A 14966-nucleotide genomic window follows, 5' to 3' on the forward strand; every position below is an offset into this window, starting at 1 on the left:
AGGCTGGTAGTCTTCGGACTCCCAGCCTCGAGGAGGCGTACTGACCACCGTGGTTGTGGTGGTCCAACCACCACATTACGAGGTTGGCAGGCAGACCCAGGAACCTACTGCCATCAACACCAGGATCTCCGATCCTGACGGGCTTGATGGCGGTGAGGTTGAAATCAGCCAGGCGGCACTGAAGTCAGAGCTGGTCTTCTGATTACAACCTTGTTCTCTGCTGGTGAACACCTGCAGGGGACCACAGGAGGGCCCCTGCACTGCCTAAGGGGCCAGGGGACCAAGGGGCCACAGGGAGACCCCTGTGGCACGGGCACGGGCAGTGCAGGGGTCCCCCTGCCCAACACCCTTGAAATGGGCACTGTCTGTTGTGCAGATAGTGCTCATTTCAAGGGTGCTGGTGCCTCCTGCATGCAGCAACATTTGCTGCCTGCTCTATTATGAGCCGGCAGCAATGCTGCCACACCTTTCCCACTGGTCTGACGGGTGGGAACCTAGGTTCCTACCGACCAGTGAAGCGAGAAAGTCGTAATGGGTCTGGCGAGGAGATCGCCAGCACTACGGCGACCTCCCCCTCTGGAATTTGGCGGTCGGAGTTTTCGGTCTGCCAAACTCCTACTCAGCCCCTCAGTCTGAGAAAGAGTCAGATTAAAGGGGGCGAGAATAGAGAAATTCAGAGTGGCAGAAAGGAGAGAAGAGGAGGGGAGCTCTTCTTTCCTTTCTGCCACTCTGAATTTCTCTATTCTCGCCCCCTTTAATCTGACTCTTTCTCTCTCCCTTTCCATCTCTCCCATGTCCTCCAGGGACCTGGCGTGTTATTCTGGGCAGAGATGTTGTATGCAGATGGTTTTGGGTGCTTCCCCTGTGTTGCATTTTCTTGGTCTTCCATCACTCCCCTCCACCTCTAGCTGGAAGAAACAGATTTGTGTGAGCGGGTGGGGCCCGCACTGAGTACTACAGTGTTTGCTGTGTGCAGGAGTCATGTTCTTCTGAGTCATGTTCTTCTTAGCTCCTGCACACTCCTCTCCACATCTGCAGGATTCATTACGTGCTTGATGTCAATATGTGACAAACATAACTCTGAACCCTACACCTTTTCTTTTTCAGGGACCGGCACTGCTTTTTCTTGAAAAGCACAAGCTCTCTCGTCTCTGCCTCTTAACTAGGGGTGAGCGGAACTCCACGGAATCTTACAGAAATTTTATGTAACTCTACAGAATTCCACAAAGTAAAACTCTGCTCGTTCCGCCCACCCCTACTTATCAGGTCATTGCCCTAGTGATAACCCTGTATGCCATAGAGGACCACCAGAAAGGACACGGATTGCAGTGTGGTTGATGCCATCATTGAGAGGAGAGGTTGCCATGGTGACCTGTGTGGACCTGAGCCCTGACTGGAGATCAGATTGGGAAGCTGTCAACTCAATCCCGCCCAACACTGGGAAGAATCAAAGAAACCTTATCATCTCACTGAAGGAGTGCCAAGGATACCCAACTACTGCCCCTGCAGAGCCAAAAATGTTACTCATCAAGAGCAGCCGTGGCAGCCTCTGAGCCCAGTATTGAGATGCGTTCTGAGACTCAGGTCAAGCAATCCCTTCTGGTGCAGGTAAGACTGACTGAAGGGGCATAAGGCCCCAGGGAAATGTGTCTGCCAGATAACGCTTCTGCGCTAGAACACTTTTGGCGATTACAAAAGAGTTTGAGTGTGATTCGTGGGTCTCGGACTGCTAATGGGGCCTAATCTGAATATGAATGTCACCTATAGAGAATGGGGAATAATCACTACTGCTAGTGAGAAAGAAGTGGGATTTAGGTCCAGCCTACTGAAAACTAGAGCCCTGCCCTCAGGGGCCTGCGAGTATTGTTTGTATATGCCATATTTAATTTTTTCTTCTTCTATAAATGCTGCATTTGTCATAAACGACAGTATTTGACTGGACAATCATTCATTGCTGCTATTGACCGCACTTTGAGTTGTGAGTCTGTATTTACCTTTCACCTGAGAAGCCTTGGACTACTCAACCCGCGATGCCACTGAAAATGAAGTGCTGAAAAGGTACTTGGCTCAGTTGCTCAGTAGTAAGTCTGGCCCCAGTACCTATGGAGTAAAAGACCCATTAGCTCCTGTTTGCCACATGGCCCTTTGAAAGGGGTTCTGATAATAACCTTGCCCTGAGGTGGTCAGAGGAAACAATCTTGTCTGGAACAGAAGCCTATTGCCTAATCGTACATGCATCCACTGATAATCAGCCCCAAAGCCCTGTGCTTCCTGCTTCAGTCATTACTTGTTCATCTGTACTATGCTGATGGTAGTGTGAGGCACACATGCCTGCTCCATTCATTGCCATACATCTTCTCTGCACTTATGATAGCACATTTCCCCATGCCAGTATCTTGCGCTGCTGTGCATTCCATCTCCAAAGGACACTGATGATCGTGTGAAGTATGTGAGCATGCTCCCTACACTGCTGTTCACCTCTTTTTCTAGAGACATTGGTGATCATGTGAAGCCTTTGTGCCTACACCCTGCATCACTGTGCACCTTTGTTTCAAGCAACTTTGATGTTGTGTGAGTGTTGCACCACCTGCTCTCACACTGCAAAGTTTCCCCCTAATGAGTCACCATCCGAGCATTCCATTCCCAGTTATCACCAACTGCTTCCCACAGACACCTGAGGCTGCTGTTCCTTCTCTCAGTAGTGCCCCTTGACAGCTTAGTCTCTACATGTGGCTCCTGTGTAATGTGCTGGAAATGAATGAGCTCAGACTTTAGTGCTGGGATATGAAATGGGAGAAACCCTACTAGTGTAACCCCTGGTAACTACCCATAGGCAATAGACACAAAGTGGGCTATTCACAAAGCTACCTTAAACATGTGAGTAATTTACACAACTAATTTACTCTGACTGTTTTGAGTAACTTTACTACTTTTGGCTATTCACAAAATCGGAAGGTAAAGTTACACAAAAGTGTAGACTTACACATCTCCATCACCCGAAAAAGGGGTGGAGCTAAATTTACAAGTGTAAGTTACTACTACCATAAAACAAACAGTAGCAAGTCTAGCACCACACATGGCAAAGCACTGATACTGAAACACTCCTAACCCATACAAAATAATGAAGGCTGCCACTTAAAATAAAACTCCATAGGAAATAATGTTAAGTTAAAATAAATTATTTAAAATAATTTAAAGTATAAATGGATATAATTGTATGTTATAAAATATACAAATAAAACGTATTATTTAATTGAAAAATTATTTAACTGTTCTTGAATTTATAAATGAATGTAAGAACATGATTACAATATAATTAAAGTACTTTTATTTTATTCTATACATCACATTCAATATTTATGCAAAATAAAAATGACTTTATATTGAAATATTTATCAGAAGAATAATTGTAATTTAATATATTTAAATTAAAGATTGAATTCAAAATTAAGGTAATAATCCTGTAGAATGTTTTTCTTTTACATTTGAAATATATGTATATACAAATAATTTACAATAATATTTATCATAAAATAGTTTTGCTAATTGATATAAAGTTTAAAGACATTTTTAATTTGTCCTATATTTTACCAAATGGAGAATTCCACTCCGACTGTGGAGTCTCCCTTTGTATAGAAAAAAGTTTTAAAAGTGTATTTAACGCAAAACAAATTAGTAAAAATAGGTGCATGATAAATAGTAATGTAAATTCATTTTATATATTTATTGTAAATGTAGAACAAAATACTACAGCATTAATAACTTAATTTTGAATTACAGGTTTATTTAATTTAAATGTATTATATTAAATGAACATTATTTTTTTCTGCAGTTTAAATTGAAAAAGAAATGCCTAAAAAACTAAAAAAATTGTAGTGCCTTAATAATTATTAGAGCTGATGTGCTGAATGAATGAAAAGTAATTTAATTATATTTTAATACAAAGAATTTAACATAAAAAATGGTAGTTAAAATATTATATAATTAAAATGTTTTAGTTTTAGATATATTTACACTTTTAATGAGTTTAAATATTTTAACTGAGTTTAACATTATTTCTTATGGGGTATTTTAACTGTCCCTCCATCCATTATTTCCTATGGGAGGGTGTTGTAGTAGCAGTCATTGGCCATGCGTGGTGCTGGACTTACTTCAGCTCTGAGCTGGAGTAATTTACTACTGTTATGGGTCCCTTTGTGGCTGTGGTATCCTTAGAAGTGCAGTTTGTGTATAGCTTTCTCTTTTGTGGGTGGGTGCATGTCCCTCCCCAAACCCTTCCCTAGCCTCCTTACCCCCCAATTCCTCCCACTGAGTAGTATGTATGCTGCTTTTTCCAGCTGCCCCCCGTCCCTCCCACTTTTACGAGTAAATCTAGAATGTACATGTGTGAAATTTACACTCACACGCTTGTGAATACCATTTTATAGTACTTTAGTAGTACTATTGTAGTACTACTAAAGAATTACACAATCCAGCTTGTGAATAGGCCACACAGAATTTACAGAGTAACAGTAATACTACAGTCATAAGAGGTCTAAATGCTATAGAGGATATTAGAGTAACAGGGCATATTTCCTTAATAATAATAATAATAATAATAACAATATTGATGTTAATAATAATAATAATAATAAACTATGCTTATCTTTATACAAAAATGCTTCTCTAACATCATATATTCATATTATTTAGTTACATTTCCTGCCTGAAGTAGACATTCTTCCCAACACCACCCTCTGAGAGTAAGCCTTGACTGTTCAACTTTGCAACCCTTTGAAAGTTAAGGCTCTTAGAATGAGGCTCTGTCTGAAACACTGTAATAGTTAGTGTAGGCCTGGCTCAAGTTTCAGAGAGGCCCTGGGTAGTAGAAAACCAGATCCCCATCTTCTCCCTGTACCAAGTTTCTTACAACACCACCATTTTCCTTCCCCATTGGTCCATGTTAGGGGTTTCTTAAGGAACAGCTGACATATCATGCATGGTTGTTATTTGCAAGGAAACAGATGGAAAACAAATATGGAATATGTAAATAACAAATGGTGCCACCCATAAAGACAGGAAACCCATGAGGGTACTGGAGAGCCCATTATCCTTTCTGTGTGTGACAAGAACATAAAGTCGAACTACACCATGAAGAAATGTCGTCGAAAAATAGCGATGACAACCGAGCTAGAAGCTTACATTTTATTTAATTATATACATATTTATTCCGCTCTTTTAGTACCTTACATTATTTCGAATAAGTTCGACAATGAGAATCTGTGCAGAGCATCAATGTGTAGACTTTTTCACAAGGGTTCATACTTTGGCACAACTTCTTTCTTCTGAAAAACAATCAAGCATTACCCTCTCCTCCTCCATCAACTGTCTTCCTGCATGCCTTAGAGAACTCCATGTTACAGCAATGTTTCACTCTGCTCTTCTCTTCTTTCTAAATATTTCCTCCAACCAGCCTGTCACAACAATACGACAGTCTTGTTTCCCTATACCCTCCTCACCGTATGTCTCTTTGCCACCATGCCTCAACTCCCCATATCCCTCTATCGTAGTCTACTCTCCAGTTCATTCAAATGCCCCATGCCTCGTTGATTGTGTTGAAGTCTTTAGTTTACATTCACTCTTGTCTCTTACCCAGCTTGTACTGCCATTCCAATTATCTACTACTCCGCCCAATGCTCCATTTCTTCTTTGGTCTCCCATTCCCCTCTATTTCCCCAATAAGACATCCTCTAGTTATTTCTCACTTCACCCCACCAAGATGAGCTCTACACAAAGCAGCCTACATGGGACTGCTGTGATGTCAGCAGAGAAGTAGTGGAGGTGTTAGAAGATGTTGAAGTTAGACATCAAAGGAGCTAACAGGTAGATGCAATATGTTTAGAGCAAGGTAGTAAACATGTTCAATGAAAGGAGAGATGCTAAGTCGCTATAAAGATGACAACGAGGAGGTGGAACAAATAACAGCAATGCTGTTGCTGTGGAAATATACATGTGACAGTGCCTCTTTAACAAAGTTTCTAAGAGTTTCTAACTAAGAGCTACAATGGATAGAGGATGTGGTGTGCAATATATAGTTCATTCTATATCATAGGGGTAGGTGGTGGTTTCATTCTTCATTCAGCATCTCCATATGGAAACCGTTCTTCATTAACCCCCACGTAGACGAAGGTTCATGTAGATAGTTCCTCCTTGGACAATGTTGTACTCTCCAAGTTTCCTTCCATCTTCCAGCGTTGTTGAGTCATAGCACAGCCAAAACTGTGAAACCTGGACTCCCTCCCGCTGTTGAATTTGAGCCTTGAACTCAGTGACGCCCTCTGATGGCCTAATGGTATATAGGGACTTGCGCCCCTTGTCTGTCATCAGAGACACCTCAATTGGAACATCGTCTTTCACCACCAGCAGCACAGTGTCCCCTGGTGACAGCTTATACTCTGACAGCTTAGCCTTATCCTTAAGCTCTATGTACCCTCCATTCTGGAACCCCAGTTTCTGCTGATAGGTGGGTACGCCAGTCTTGCTGGCCACCTGAGATTTTAAGGCTGAGATAGAAATGGAGGGATCAACATCCAAAGTATAGACCGTCCCCGTGAGGAGTTTCACGTGTAGCAACATCACCTGGAGTAGAAAGAGACAAATGGTTATCAAAGGACATATTGGATGACTGATGGATGAAGTTTCTTTGCTCAGCTATATTCAAGTCACTTTTACACGATCTAAACCTGCAGTATCTGCACATCTGTGCACAGCCAGTATCTGTACATCTGTGCACAGCCATGACTACATCAGCTACATGGGATCTCGTCTGTATAAAAGGCACATTCCTACTTCTCATATTTGAAGGATAACTTTTGCATAAATGTGTGCACAACCACACTACAATCAACTACACACAATCTCATCTATCTACATGGACTCGATCAAACAACTTCAAAAATATGCACCATGACATAAAATACCGGTTTATATCAGCCTTCAGGCATTCCAGTCAACTCACATAATCGTAATATCTCCCTATCTGTTCTGTTCAATCTTTTCCATATATCTTATTATAGGTGAAAAGGTTCAGTCACATCTGCTACCGTATGTATCGTCTGGCAAGATCCCTCTGCTTGATATTGATTCAGATCTCCGAGAAGATCACCTACTTACTCTCCCTGAAGTTTGAATCTTTGGAATGTATATCCCTGCTCATGAAACTTTGGTGGCTTTGCGCTAATACATATCTTATTCCACCAGGAAACTCAAACATAGCACTGCTAAGGGAAACGGAAGAGCTCCTCAGTTCCATAGCTGAAGTGGAAAAAGTTTAATAGTTCTGCACCTGATCATTCGGTCATCACGGAGATTCAGCCACCTTCCTAATTCTCTTTAGAGAACAATGAAATGTCCAATAGTTTGCATTCAGCTCATGTACTATAAACTCCAAAATATAGCTTGCCAAAGCCTAACTATTTCACAATTATCTACCTTCAAACAATTTGACAATTCCATACCTACATGAAGTGAAGGTGACTTCCCACTTATTTAAGGACTGGGTTACTTTACTATTCTACCCCTGGTAGAATATTTGACGGCAAGTGCTTGATAGCGTGATAAGGTGCAGGAAGATAATTTCAGATACTATTTAGAAGGTCGTGTTTGAGAATCTTTTTCGCAGTGTAGCCATCGTCAGACCTTATGTGATCAGCCAAAAAGGAGCTTTTAGAAGTACTAATGAGAGAAGAGCTGAGGGCCTGATCACATGCTGGTGTACAGCATTTGGTTGAGCAGAGAATGTGTGCTTTCATAGAAAAAGAGTGCTTATATTGCACGTTTTGTTTTGTTGGAAAGCTTATGCTTAGCATAGACGGGCAGAATTAGCTATAGTGAAAAGCCAATGATATGGCGATAAGTCTGATCTGTTTATTGTGAAAATTCATGATAATGGCAGTAGGCCTGACATATTTATTGTGAAAAGCATGCGTTAAATCAATATTTATTTTGGGTGGATTGCTGTTATTTAGTATTAAAGCCTTCAGAGAGGCATTTTGGTTCATGGAATCTCAAAGATTACCACAGTAAGTAAGGTTTCTGGAGTACGTTACCACCTTTGACAAACCATGAATATAAAGCATTTGGGCCAATATTTATACTTTTTTGTGCAGCATTTGCATCATTTTTTGACGGAAAAGCGGTGCAAACTTACAAAATACAATTGTATTTTGTAAGTTTGCGCCGCATTTTGCGTCAAAAAACTACACAAATGCTGCGCTAAAAAAGTATAAATATGGCCCTTGATCTTTCATAATCCTTGTTAGGCCCTCTTAGGGAGATAGTATTTTGCTTTGCCAACTCCAAGTTTGTATACATTTGTAATTGTGTAACTCTGTAGCTGATGTTGCCTTGTGAGAAAGATTGTGCTCAATACAATCTGCAGGCTATAGGCCAAATTGGTTCACACAGGCAAGTTATGTCTGATGTAGTAGATATGAGCTGATTATCATGTTCATTATCCCTTTGTGGTGAAAGGGGCGGGCCATGGGGGATGACGAGTTGAGGGGAGGGCACTGGGCACTCCCCTCAGCGCACCTGTGTGTTTGGTCGGCCGTCTCGGGCCGGCCAAACACACATGCGCTGTAAGCTCTATCCGGTAACACAGTTGCCAGGCTGGAGAGAGCCTGCACAGACTCCCAATCTGCCTGAGAGCGCTCTGGCTGGGTGCTCCCAGCCAATCCTGACGCTGCTCTGAGCAGCGTCCGGATTGGCCGCAGGGCAGGCTGGGAGCCTGTGCCTATCTGCAGCGGTGATGAAGGAGCGGCTCGCCAGCGGAGGTGGTAAGTTTTTTTATTTATTTACTTTTTTATTAAATATTAACCCCTCCACCACCCTGCGTGCGCTGCCCCCGCCCCACCCTTTCACAATTAAGCGAGCTGTGACTGGCAGACAAGCAACCATTAGCTTGAGGACTTGCCTAATTTCTTTAGGGTTGGCTTTAATGCCAGTTTAGTGGTTTTCTTTCTAAATCTTTTGTAGATATATAAAGACTGGGGTTTGGCGATAGCATGGTAGAACTTCAGAATTGCTGACTGTTTTTGTGCAAGAAATGTAAGATAGGCTAAGCAGCTGCACCAATTAGGAGTGTTACTTCAGAGAGAATGTTTTTGGGGATTATTCGCTGTGCAGTTCACTGCTGCCTGATTTAAGAAAAGGGGGCTTCTTTTCCAAAAGTACACTTGGTTGACATCTTTGCTGCTTGTCATATTAACGTGATTTCAATTTTGAGTTTTCACTACTGACCATAAACAGGAGAACAAAGATTATACACCTTCTATGTGGATCTCCACATACGCAAAGTGCCAAAACTGGAAACACAGTAACTCTTTCAAAAGTAGCAAAACAAAACCAAGTTAATATCTCAACACCATAATCACAAAATCTTTGGTTTACTATTCTTCATCCATCCATGTAGTTATCCCTGCAATCATCTATCCATCCTTCCTCGCCTGTCTATGCGCCCACTTTCATTCTGATCTCCACACACCTACTCGTGCTTCAACACATCCCCGTGTGTGTTCACATCTATGTCCGCATAATTGCTGGATGTTTTTGTCCATGTTATCAGTATTTATGCCAGTGTGTGTTGCCTGTTTGCATGGATGCATATATGGGTCTTGTATATATGTGAATGGGTCACTGTGTATGCAAGCAGGCCTCTATGTCAGATGGTTTGTGTCCAAGGATGCCCGATCTGCATGATGTATTTGTTGCATGTAGGTTGACGTGTGTGCATGTAGGTTTCTGTTACGTTGTGTGCCTCTGAATACATGCATTATTTTCTTTTAAGATGCGTGTTTGTATCTTGTCTCTGGACACAGTAACACAAAGGGGACCTTGGAATCTCCAAGCAGGGAAAGTGTGGCTAAATATAGAAATATAGACTGAGGGAATCAGAATGACTATGCAGTCCAGTAAAAAAAACGGAAGACACGAAGAGACCTAAGTATCCTAAACACACTGCCAAGTGCTGCATCCCATAATACGATACCCACACCTCAGTGGTCACCATGCTCTACATGGAAACTCTTCCCACATGGGCCTTGATTACAAGTAAGGCGAAATTCCACACCCAGAATCATTAATATGGGCCAGTATCTCTACATAAAGTTCTGCCGAATATGAATTAGACCCTTTGAATTAGGGAATAACTTGCAGACAAGAAATTACTGTGTGGAATTCTACACAGTATTCCATATTCTGAGATTTTTAAGGCTCCCATTTACTACCTGCTTTCAGCAGGTACTGAGTAGGGGCAGAGTGAGGTTAAAGGGAGGGTGACAAGGAGGGGGGGGGAGAAGTATAGGGAAGAATCGTTTTGGAGCATTGCATGATCCCTTCTCCCTTGACAAACAAACATCTTGGCCTGGCCCAAGGGACTAGGCTTGGCTGCTGTTGTAGCCAAGGCCATTCATTTTAGCAGCTTCAAATGCTACACGGTAACACTGGGTCTGGCGTTGTAGCCTCTGGGAAAACTGAGGACGGGAACTTCTGCCATTTGTGATCAGGCAGAGTGTATCCCACTTGTGGATACTGTTCCGTCTGACTGGTAATCAGGTGTATAGATTCAATGCTAAGGCAACAAGTCTGCCAACCACACGCCCTACATGGTATAGCATGTTTACCGTGTGAGCAAGTGCTTCATCTCCCCACCTCGGGTAGTAAGCGCCTTACAAATGCTACGATACAATACAGTACAATACAAGAGGCACAGGTAGGCACCCTGTGCTGGAGACATAATTTGGCATCTACCCAGCGACACCCAAATACTGGCAAATGATGAATAAATAGAGTAAGGGACCATGGGCAGGAAATAAAAACAGGCAGGCACAGTCCGAGATGGAAGAATGCACCATGGACATTTAAAGATGAGGTGCATTTCCCCATATATTGCATCAAAGAACCAGAAGCAATTAGGTCATACTGCTGAGAAACTGTAATGTAAACCACAGGCTTCCGAAAATAAGCAAAATGATTAACATTTGAGAAGCAAATACACCTATGTAAAAAAATGGAAATGCAGAAAAAGATAAGATGTTGGACAAACTTTAGCTCCACAGGGTTGCCAGACCTTAAAGGCTTGGTTCGCCATAATAGCCAAATTCTTGGACACTGTTATTGTAGCATTCGTATACTTACTACCTCTATGTGGGACGGAAAAGAGTTTATCCCCACAGATAGCACACTGCACCATGTGGGGCGTGTGGGTGTAAGCGTACTGTCTTGTTTAAAGCCTATGTGGTTAAGTATTTGTTCTATGCCGTGCCTCATGGCCACTGAGTGTGGTTATTGTACTACGTGTCACATCACTTAGCAGCCTCAATGATGTCGAAGTGTGATAGTAAGAAACAAGTTTTTTAATAGCTTGTGTGTTGCTGCCAGTTCTCATTAGTTCTGGAGGTCCGTTATTGTATTGACATTTTTTCTCTCATCATCTCAAAACGAGTTCCTGTGCTGTCTGTGGCAGTGGTCGCCCACTCTGAGATCTTTTCGTTCGGACAGAGGTAAAAAGAAGGCCTGAGTGAGTGAAAGTATGGATGGCTGAGAAAAAGATGGATGGATGGCTATGAGTAACAGCGGATGGATGAAGTGAATGGATGGGTAAATGGATAAGGGAAAGGTTGGATGAATGAGTAAAAGGATGGATTTTGGGGCATCACGAATCCCAAACCTTAGTAGCTACAACGGGGTTGAAGTTCTTGATGGGCCTCTTCTGTCTGTAACTTGGCAGACAAAAGTGAGTGAGCGATAAGATGGATGGATGCGAGTGAAAAAGTGGATGGATGAGTGAAAGGATGGATGAGTGATTGGAGGAATGAATGAAAGAATTGATGTAACGATAGATGAGTGAAACAATGGACAGATGAGTGAAAGGAAGGATGGATGATGGAGGGATGAGTGAAAAAATGGATGGATGATGAGTGAAAGGAATGGATGTGTGAATGAAACGAATGGTATGAGTGAAAGGGATAGTGAATGGATAGGTGGAGTAAAAGGGTAGATGGATGGATGAGAGAAATGATGGGTGAGTGAAAGCATAGATGGATAAGAAAGGATAGATGAGTGAAAAAATGGATGGATGAGTGAAGGGGTGGAGGGAAGAATGGATACATGGGTTGATCGATGGATGAGTGAAAGAATTGATGCTAATTGATGCATGAGTGAAAGGGAGGGTGGATAAATGGATGAAAGGATGGATGGAAGTATGAGTAAATGGATGGATGAGTGAAAGGGAGGATGAATGGTTGGACAGATGAGTGAAAGCATGGATGGATGAGTGAGTGAAAGGATTAATGGATGAGTGAAAGTAAATGGATGGATGGGTAGAAGGGTGGATGAATTAGAGAAAGGATGGATGGCTGAGTAAAAGGGAGGTGGATGAATGAGTGAAAGGAAGGATGGATGGAGTGAAAGGGTGAATAGATGGATGAGTGAAAGGGAGGATGGATGAGTGAAAGGGAGGATGAATGGTTGGACAGATGAGTGAAAACATGGATGGATGAGTGAGTGAAAGGATCAATGCATGAGTGAAAGTAAATGGATGGATGGGTAGAAGGGTGGATGAATTAGAGAAAGGATGGATGGCTGAGTAAAAGGGAGATGGATGGATGAGTGAAAGGGAGGATGGATGGAGTGAAAGGGTGAATATATGGATGAGTGAAAGGGAAGATGGATGTGTGAAAGGGTGGATGGGGAGATGGACAAGTGAACGGATGGATGGATGGACGGACAGAGCAATGGATGGATAGATTTAATGGATAGGTTTGGAGATGGGTAAACAGGTTTAGATACGGATGGACGGACAGACGGACGGAATGGTAAAAGACTGAATGATGGATCAACGAATGAATGGATGACAGAATGTAAAGGTGAAATTGCGGATATCAGCAGGTGGTTGGAAGGATGGAAGGATAGATGCTTGGTTGAAAGACACAAGAGAGATGCCATGGGGAGAGTCATGGTGGTTTGCTTCGTTTGCTTAGTGCCATAAGAACGTTGGTTCGAAGTAGAAGGTATTTTAATTTTCTGGTTACTGCCTGAACCTTAGTTTCTCTCCCTGAACACAATTCCTAAAAACTTAGGGAAGACATTTGCTTAGAAAGCATTTGATTTCAATTTCACAAGCAGCGTTCCTGAATAAATGAACAATAACTTACTGTTCCAAGTGCTCCGTGGAATCTTAGATAAATAGGATACTTTCTCTCCTTTTCTCTGCCTCCGACTGCGTCTCTGTCGGTGCGTCCAAGTACCCGTTATATCTCACTGCCCTGCGCTGCTCCGTCATATATATATGAGAGCCTGCCTCCGTGTGTGACGTCACCGTGTTTTAGGGGGATGCGAGAATGCGCGCGAGAGAGGAAACGAAACTGATCTCTGAGCAGGGAAGTGGAGTTTTGCTTTCCATCTTCCCCTCCCTCCTCTGCTACCTTTTCTTGGCTCGTTTTATTCCGCGTTCCACTGCGTTACAGTATCCTATTAGCACCTTGCAGTCCTCGGTACAAACTTCTGAGTCCCGAGCGTTTTTTTCCTAGAATATCACAGTGGAACTGAAAATGAAATTAAGATATGTCCCGTCACACAAGGGGCAAAATTGCTCAACGGCACTTAGATATTACGTATTCATTTTTGTTGACGCTGTCCAGACATCCATCTTAGAGCTGATTTGGAACCTGATTTTCTGCACTTATTGAACTTTAAGGATAACCAGGTTAGGGAATGTAGGGACTGATTGATGGTCTATGCCTCGTACCCCATAGGGGATATTAACTACCTCAACTTCCCCCGAGCTCCTAAATGTAAATATCCACTCTCTCTGCAGTCACTACAGCAAACACCACCCCCAGGGGCATCTCCAGAAAGCCACGCGGATATCTCCAGAAAGCTGTAAGTCTTTGGAGGTTCATTTGGGATCCCAGGGGCATTTCCCTTAACCGGGGTTACCTTGGTGTGTAAACCTCAAGGCTCTGGATAAAAGGCTGAGGTGAACCCAAGACCACCACTATTGATGTAAAATATGAGCCAGATTGTCCAACGTGTGCACAAAATTTTAAAAATGCCTGTTGAGACACTGACCACCTCGCCACATAGTCAGGTAGGATCAGACACCAAACCTGTTCTCAGTGCGGCTTTCGCAGATGTGGAGGTGTGAGACCGCACACCCAAATCCCAAATCGGCATGAGTTTGAAACTAACTTCACTAGTGCGTGAAGACAATTTTTTAGCCTTTCTGATGCCACACCTGGTGAAAGGGATGTGTGTTACCACAGCTCAGTGGGCGTAGGACCCTCCTTAGAGAACTACATAACTGTTTGCTTTATGAACCTACCATCACTACCCAAGGTAATAAAAATGAAGTTCAACATCAGAACATCAGAGCTTGGCACACTGTTGGAACAAACATTGGTAAAACATGAATAGTTGCACAGCAAGGCTACCATGCTGCGTAGCCTCTCAATCTACTGGGTGGTCATGGAGCAGATCTTAGTACAGAGACACTTGACCTCTAGCGCTGCAAGTCACTTGAGAGTCATCAGGTCATTCGATCACTCCAAATGGAATTATGTTGCCTCATTGACACTGTTCATCCTGTGTTAGCCGCAGTTGATCTAGTTAGTCAGTTCAATTAGATGCCATGCAGCTTCTCTTCCCATCACCCAAGTCAAGAAAGTTAGGGGACACCAGTATCTTTCTCTCCCAGGACATCAACTAATGTCAATTTCTTCAATGCCTTCCTACTGCTACTGGTATTGTTTTGGGTCACCATCATCATGGTGCTCTTGAACTGTGACTCTTAGCGACTAGTCTCAAATGGAATTCTGAATTTGCTGACAAAGTGACATTAACACACCAGAATTAGATCATATTCTGTGATGTGTGAGGTTTGAACACTTCTTTTTTAATTTCATTTCACCACCGTCAGTTACATTTTA

At 42.6% G+C, this 14966-nt stretch overlaps 1 long non-coding RNA gene across 1 annotated transcript; it reads right to left on the minus strand.

The window, feature by feature from the left end:
* Positions 1-5170: 5170 nt before the first annotated feature.
* LOC138266180 (uncharacterized) lies at positions 5171-13324 on the minus strand. The gene is made up of 2 exons (XR_011199480.1): positions 13194-13324; positions 5171-6618 (listed from the first exon to the last, which is right to left on the minus strand). It is a non-coding gene; the product is annotated as an uncharacterized lncRNA (long non-coding RNA).
* Between the last annotated feature and the right edge of the window lie 1642 nt (positions 13325-14966).

This window comes from Pleurodeles waltl, chromosome 11 (genome assembly GCF_031143425.1).
Source record: "Pleurodeles waltl isolate 20211129_DDA chromosome 11, aPleWal1.hap1.20221129, whole genome shotgun sequence".
NCBI classification, from domain to species: Eukaryota; Metazoa; Chordata; class Amphibia; order Caudata; family Salamandridae; genus Pleurodeles; species Pleurodeles waltl.